Below are 6,823 nucleotides of genomic sequence, written 5' to 3' on the forward strand. Positions count from 1 at the left end.
TGTCATGGAAATATGTGTGTCTCCAGTTGTTTGTCTATAGCATCATATAGATCTGAGCAACAGCTAGATTCTTGGGTTTACTTCTTCCTTGCTGCTAAATGGACACATTACTTTCTGTAACTTCCCACCAATGTGTAGGCAATTATAATACCCAAAAATAGAGCAAATAGTATTACAGTTCCTTTAGCTTTAAAGATGAGTGTAAATCAATCCACAGCAGGCTGCGTAACTTGCTGAGATGTGCAGAAGTTGTCGTGGCCGAGTGGTTAAGGCGATGGACTAGAAATCCATTGGGGTCTCCCCGCGCAGGTTCGAATCCTGCCGACAACGAGTTATCTTTAGTAAAAAAAAAAACAGTCAATACAATGTAATTTCAACACTTCAGGCTTCTCTCTGGAGCTCTAGTAACAATAGGTCGGTGAGCCAATCAGAAGAGAGTGATTGAATAAAAATATAGCAGATTTCAGGTTAAACATTGAAGGAACCAAATCCTGCAAGGCTGGATGGTGGGTCCAGGTGGGCGGGTCTTGGGGCATGACTGAGAGCGGTGACTGCTTTGTAGTGACATCACAAAGTTACAGAAGGAAAACGACATTGTCCTCAGTAGGTAATGAAAATGTACCACCCCACCAAACGTCTCCTCAGTGAGAGAGATAGTTCTGGCCTCTGGCTGTGGGTGAATGATTTGTGCAATAGATGAACAACTGTGTCAGAAAATATCTGGATCCTTAGCAAAATGCCAAAAGTTCAAACAAATATAGAGCCAAAAGTCTGAGACCACTCTCCCATGTGAGACCGTTAGTAGCATAATTTCTAGTAGGGATGGAGGCATCACATCCTTCTCACTTTTAGGGCGATTTTCTCTCTAAACTCTCTGTAAACATTGTTCTCTGACTGACCACAGTCCAGCTGAGAGAAAATCTGAGCTGATTAAAATGTTCATACCCTTCTCTGAGTCACCTTCAGTTATTACTGTGAGCTCAAAGCATTTAAGCTTTGCAAGCAGTGGCAAGGTGCTGCTTCATGCAGATCTTCACTGGAAAGCGATAGTTTGGGTTATTTGATGTGGGGTTGTGTGAGGTCGTTATCTGTAGTCGGTGTATTACCTGCAGAAGATTCAGATCAGTACGTTGCCAGTTAAAAGCACCGGCACAGAATCTGAGTGATGTGCTGCTGTGGGTGGGGCCGTCCAGATAAATAATGCCCACAGAAAATAAACATTATCAGTTGAAGAGTACACTTCTTTTGAATATTTTCACCACTTTGTGTTGCCATCAAACAGCTCTCTCCTTTGGAACTACATTTTTTTCAACCCTTGAACTACCGTATTCCTACGCACAAGTGAACCTACGCAGTCAGACAGCGCTAAGCGTAGGTGCACTTGGGTTCAAAAACTGTAGTGCCAAAGGAAAGGGCTGTTTGATGGCAAGATAAAGTGGTGAAAATATCCAAAATAAGGCGATTACTCAACTATGGCTAATTTCAAGAGTCTAACCTTTTTTTTTTTTTTGTACCATTTGGAAATGAAAAGATACTTGGTAGGAAAAGAGCATTAAAATTTCAAAAGCACAACAGCATGGCTTGAAAAATTATTAACTGTGGTTTTGGTTTTGTGGTTTAAAGCGTCTCATTTACAGTAAATGAGGTAAAATATGCAAAAGCTTTGTCTGTTCCCACAATAATTCATATATGCAGTCGGCATACAGTCCTAGAGTTGCATCTTCTTTTTTTTTTCCCCTATTGGAACAACAGCGTCTTCCTCCTCTGAGAAGCAGTAAAAAAAAGTCCAGCTGATTTGCCTTTAAATCCGACCTGGTGGCACACACTCATCCAAAATGCAGTGTCAAGGCCAGGAGAGGCTGCCAACCCTCTTGGCGATGGCCTTGCTTATTTATGGTAATTATACTAATACCTCAAAACTAATGTAGTGATAATGATTGATTTTTAAAATGCTGCATGCTGCACCATTAAGATGAAAATTATCACAAAATAGCTGCAGAGGCTGGGATTTTCTTTGACCTTTTCCATAATTACTTCACCCGTTGTCTGCCAAAATGCCCCCCAACCACCACCACCTCCCCTCCCTCACGCCACCACTCGCACGACTAAGACATGCTATGAAATGTGTGCACCATGGGATGCACTTTACTAGCATACTAGCGGGAACTGTCATGTGTGTTTTGTGTTGGCATAGTATGAGTAAAGGAAGCTGTTAGGATTTCAGATTTTCACAGAGGAAGAATCGCTGTGTTCGTCTTCCTGCAGACTGTCGCAGATGTCGTCATCTCTGTAAATATTCTTCCTTCTAAACTCAGCTAAAAAGGAATATTTTCCAAAGAGTGCAGCTACATCAGGAGGTCGCTCTCCTTTGCCAAGCCTTGATTTTTTTTTTGTTGTTGTCAGCCTGTACTTTCTTCTTTGTGTAATCTGAAAACTGCAAACTGCTTTGTGCAGAGTGGAAGACTGAGACGTTTGCTCTGCTGTAAACAGCCGTGCTTTTTTTTCTTCCTCCCCCTCTTTTCACTCGTTTTTATCACATTACGATTTCTTACTGAAATTGCATGGGGAAGCGTGTCTGGGTTCAATATGCTCATTAGATTATAATAGGCGAGTTAAAAACTGAATTCATGAGAGACAAAGAGCAAACAGCTTCAGAGATGCAGCAGAGGAAGACAGAGCAGCGGAGGTCTGACATCATTCCTTTTCTTTGCTGCCTGCCACATGTTCAAAGACCAGCCCTCAAAGGACAGACTGAAAGAGACATAATCAGCATTTCAAGTTATATTAGCCAAAACCTGTGTGTGTGTGTGTGTGTGTGTGTGTGTGTGTGTGTGTGTGTGTGTGTGTGTGTGTGTGTGTGTGTGTGTGTGAGAGAATGAAGGAAATCTATGGTAACTTTTCTGCTACTTAAACTAAACTGTATGAAATATGTGTTTTGAAATGGAAAACTGCCTTTGACCTAATGTTCTATTAACATATTGATATTATATAAACATATTTAAATATTTAAAGATTTCTGCTGTGGCTATAGGGCACACATGTAGCCTCAATTTCTCCTGTAATAATTGTAAATAATTCGTATGTAATACGAATAAAATATAAAAAAATATAATTGAAAATTTCTTTCATATTTATTGGTTAGCCACAATTTTTCGTATTTTGTAATCTGAATAATTATCCTCCCAAATGAACATAGTGGCTTAATTAATAACTAGTCTGGTAACTGTTACATCAACAAAATTAGCAGTCTGATGGTTTGTGAGGGGGGGGGGGCTAGAATGGAGTTACATTTCCGGCCTGATGTTTGTTTCAGTCCACCCCTGCTTCCACTGAGTGTTACAGTAAAGGTGCCCTCTTACATGAAACCAGATGAACCATTTTGGTTTCACAGTGTGTGAAAAAAATAAAATATATATATGGTGAGGGTGTAATAAAAGTGAGCGCTGGATGTCATCACTTTTAGCATTATTGTTATTCAACAGAGAATCATCCTCTGGGAACCGTGATTGTCTTGTCATCCATGAAGGAGCCGGTTATCTAGCAGCTATAAAGACATAGAGAACAATATAATGACAACACATTAGTCAGTGGTACGCATGTGTTAGGTGTAAACTTTGTTTTATATTCACGCTGAATCCATTACATCATGAATTGAATGATTTTAAGCTCGTGCCGCCTCGTGTTGTCCTGCCTGCAGCAGGTCTCTTGTCCAGCAGAGGAACTTTAACTTCTCCCTCTTGGACTGCAGCTGGTGACGGTGGTTCTTGCCCTGCTCAAGTGGAGAACTGGTCCATGTGCCGCTACGCTAAACTCGCAGAGGCTGCAGAGAAGAACAAAGACTGCTGTCACCAGCTGCTTCTTTAATGATGCAATCTGTACAGTTCATTTGATAGGTAGATAATATGCCAAAGTGCCTCTGACTTTATGCGTGTGATGCTTCTTCTCCAGCAGCACATATCCAACACACCCTCATGACAGTGAACTTCAGCCATCACTGCTCTGTGTATTCCCTTGCTGCGTGCCTGTAAACACCTGCCTGCCACTGCTGTCAGTGTTTCAAAAGCCTCACCTCCACCTTTGCATCCATCTGTAGGCTCTGGATCTAGCTCCCCCTGGGGAGTAGTTTGTATCGTTGCTTCCCACCCCCCGCTGAGCTGAGCTTAATGTTTCCCTGTGGGTTGCAATGAGGTCAGAGCCACCAAACATTAATTCTGTGCATAATCTACATTTACACGTAATCTTTTCCATGTGAGTTGGCTGACTGAACTGACATTAAAAGATCTCTGAAGCTCTATTAAATAATTTGGGAACTGACGCAAAGTCCCAACTCTCAAAGAATGTTTCTGCTTTTTACATCATTCTTTCATTGTTAACTCACTTAACACACAAGATTGCACTCTCTGTGAATTTATACTGTGCATACTGGCCCTGGCATAAACATTATACAAAAGGTACTTTATAAATGCTTGAGAGGAGGTGACCAACCTTCACACTGTTCATGTTGTATGAAAATGTTCAACTGAACTCGCTCATGCACAAAACCCTTTATCTGAAATACGCTCTAGAGTAATAATGTACAAAAGGTGAGGTGATTTGCAAAGGAGGTTAAAAGCTTGTGTTACACAGTCACATCCTCGCCATTATAAAGAGCGGAAAAATGTATCTCAGAGAGCAGGTGTAACATTCTCCAGACACATAAGTATTTTCAAATCAAAACTGTGAATTCTTTTCCCCAGATAAGTGGGTTGTGCAGGTTTCTCTTATTTCCCTGCTCCCACATTGTGAAGCTATAGATTATACCCTCTACGACCTCCATGTACACACTGCTGCAGATTAGTTTTGTGCATGTGTGCGTGCCTGATTTATCATCACCTGACTCTAAAGATACTGAGTGATGGTTTAAAGGTCCCATATTGTATAAAGGTAGATTTTTGATTAGAAAGCAGGTCTAGTTTCTATATTAATACTGTGAAAGTATCAAAGCCTCAGTCCACAGAGAAATGCACACAGCCTGTATTCAGAAACTGAGCCTTAAAACCAGCCGTCAGGACTTCTGTAACTTTGTGATGTCACTACAAAGCAGTCACTGCCCTCAGCCATGTCACAACGACCCGGACCCACCATCCAACCTTGCAGGATTTGGTTTCTCTGAGTGTTATACCTGAAATCGGCTATTTTTATTCGATCATTGGTTCACCAACCTGTTGTTAGTCGTTGTTGTTGTTACTAGTCTGAGGTCAGTTCATGAGCAACACACCATCTTTGGAGGTCATATAAAATAAGAAAACCTCCTTTAACTACATGTTTTGAATGCAGGAGTTGACCAAGAGATGAAGCTTTATGTTAAGTGTCAACTTTAAATATTTAGATTTTTTTAAAAAAGTCATTTGCTTAGGCAGGTGCTTTATTATCAACGTGCATGTTAAAATCCCCCATTGAAGCAGAACTACCATTTTAATATGAATGCATGTGAGAAATTCAGAGAATTCAATTTAAGAAGTGGAGTGACTGAGTTTTTGTGGGTCTATAAATTGCTACAGCTAAATGTGGCAGCTGACATTTCAAAGTTAATGCGTTATAGTCAAAAGCAGAAAACTCTCCAAGGTCAACATGTCTTCCCTTTAGAGCTTCAGAATATATTGCAGCTGTTACCTCACCTGTCCTTCCGGGGGAGAAATTAAAGTTTGGAGGAAAATTTGTTGGATAACGTTCAAAACAGCCAGATTTAAGTTTGCTGGCAGATGGACTGTCCTTTTATCTTTAAGTTCAGGAGGTTGAGCGTCTATTAGGATATTGAATGCAGGGGGGAAATCATGAAATTCATTAAAATAATAAGAAATCCATCTGCAATTAACAACTAAAATAACTAAAATAAAACAAGGTTTTATTTATGATTCAGTATGTGGATACCTGTAGGAGGGTGTCAGAGCTTGAGGAAGTGTCCACATCAGACTTTATAGTGGCACAGGTGTTTTCACTGATCAGTCATTTGCGCGGACAAGCTGCAGTGTATCATCACAGTCCTGGGTCACAGAGGAAACAGTGGGTTGTAAAGTGACGCTGAGGTTCCCACAGGGTGATGCACCCAGAGCTGACAGTTACTTCACCTGTGCAGCTGCATCAGTAGAAAGATGCGTTTTTTCATTATTCATTCTGTAAGAGCTGAATGTTGTTGCTGTGATGTTTGTGTGTTTTACACATACCACCATTGGCAGGTAAAAGTCCATAAAAGCAACTTAAAACAACAACAACAAAATAAAAACTCAGACAGAAAGTCAGATAAAATTGAAATGCTGATAAACAGATTTATATATCTATATCTATATATCTATATATATATATATATATATATATATATATATATATATCAAAAAAAAGAAAGAAAACAAGATATGGATTGCGGTTCAATCGGCAACAGCACAGGTAGAACTATCAGTTGTTTGGAGCTACAGGTAGCTTTGAAGTATTCAAAGCAACATCTGGATTAGACAGAGAGTTAGAAACAAGCTCTGCAGGCAGATGAAGTCAGAATTGAGCCAGTTGGCCACAAACACCGAGGTGTGTCTGCAGAAAAAAGGAGCAGCGTTTCATGAAAAGAATACCTTACCTTAAACGTGGGATTAGAAACATTAGTGACGTTATGATTAATATCTTGCTTAACATGGTTTTCCCATTTCAAAAGTGAATTTAAAAAAAAAAAAGAAGAAGGGAAAACTGGGTCTGAAGCTCATCTTTCTTACTTCCTCATTACACACACCCCTTTTTCACATGCTACAATTACTGTTTATTTTTTTTAATTTTCAAAATTTTTAAGTTTATGAAA

The 6,823-nt window shown here is 39.9% G+C and overlaps 1 non-coding gene across 1 annotated transcript; it reads left to right on the forward strand.

Moving 5' to 3' along the window:
- The first annotated feature begins 248 nt into the window (after positions 1-248).
- On the forward strand, positions 249-330 carry trnas-aga (transfer RNA serine (anticodon AGA)). The gene has a single exon. It is a non-coding gene; the product is annotated as a tRNA-Ser (tRNA).
- Positions 331-6,823: the final 6,493 nt, after the last annotated feature.

This window comes from Seriola lalandi, unplaced genomic scaffold (assembly GCF_002814215.2).
Source record: "Seriola lalandi dorsalis isolate HSWRI2012SDOR001 ecotype SW California unplaced genomic scaffold, Sedor1 jcf7180002054824, whole genome shotgun sequence".
Lineage (NCBI taxonomy): Eukaryota > Metazoa > Chordata > Actinopteri > Carangiformes > Carangidae > Seriola > Seriola lalandi.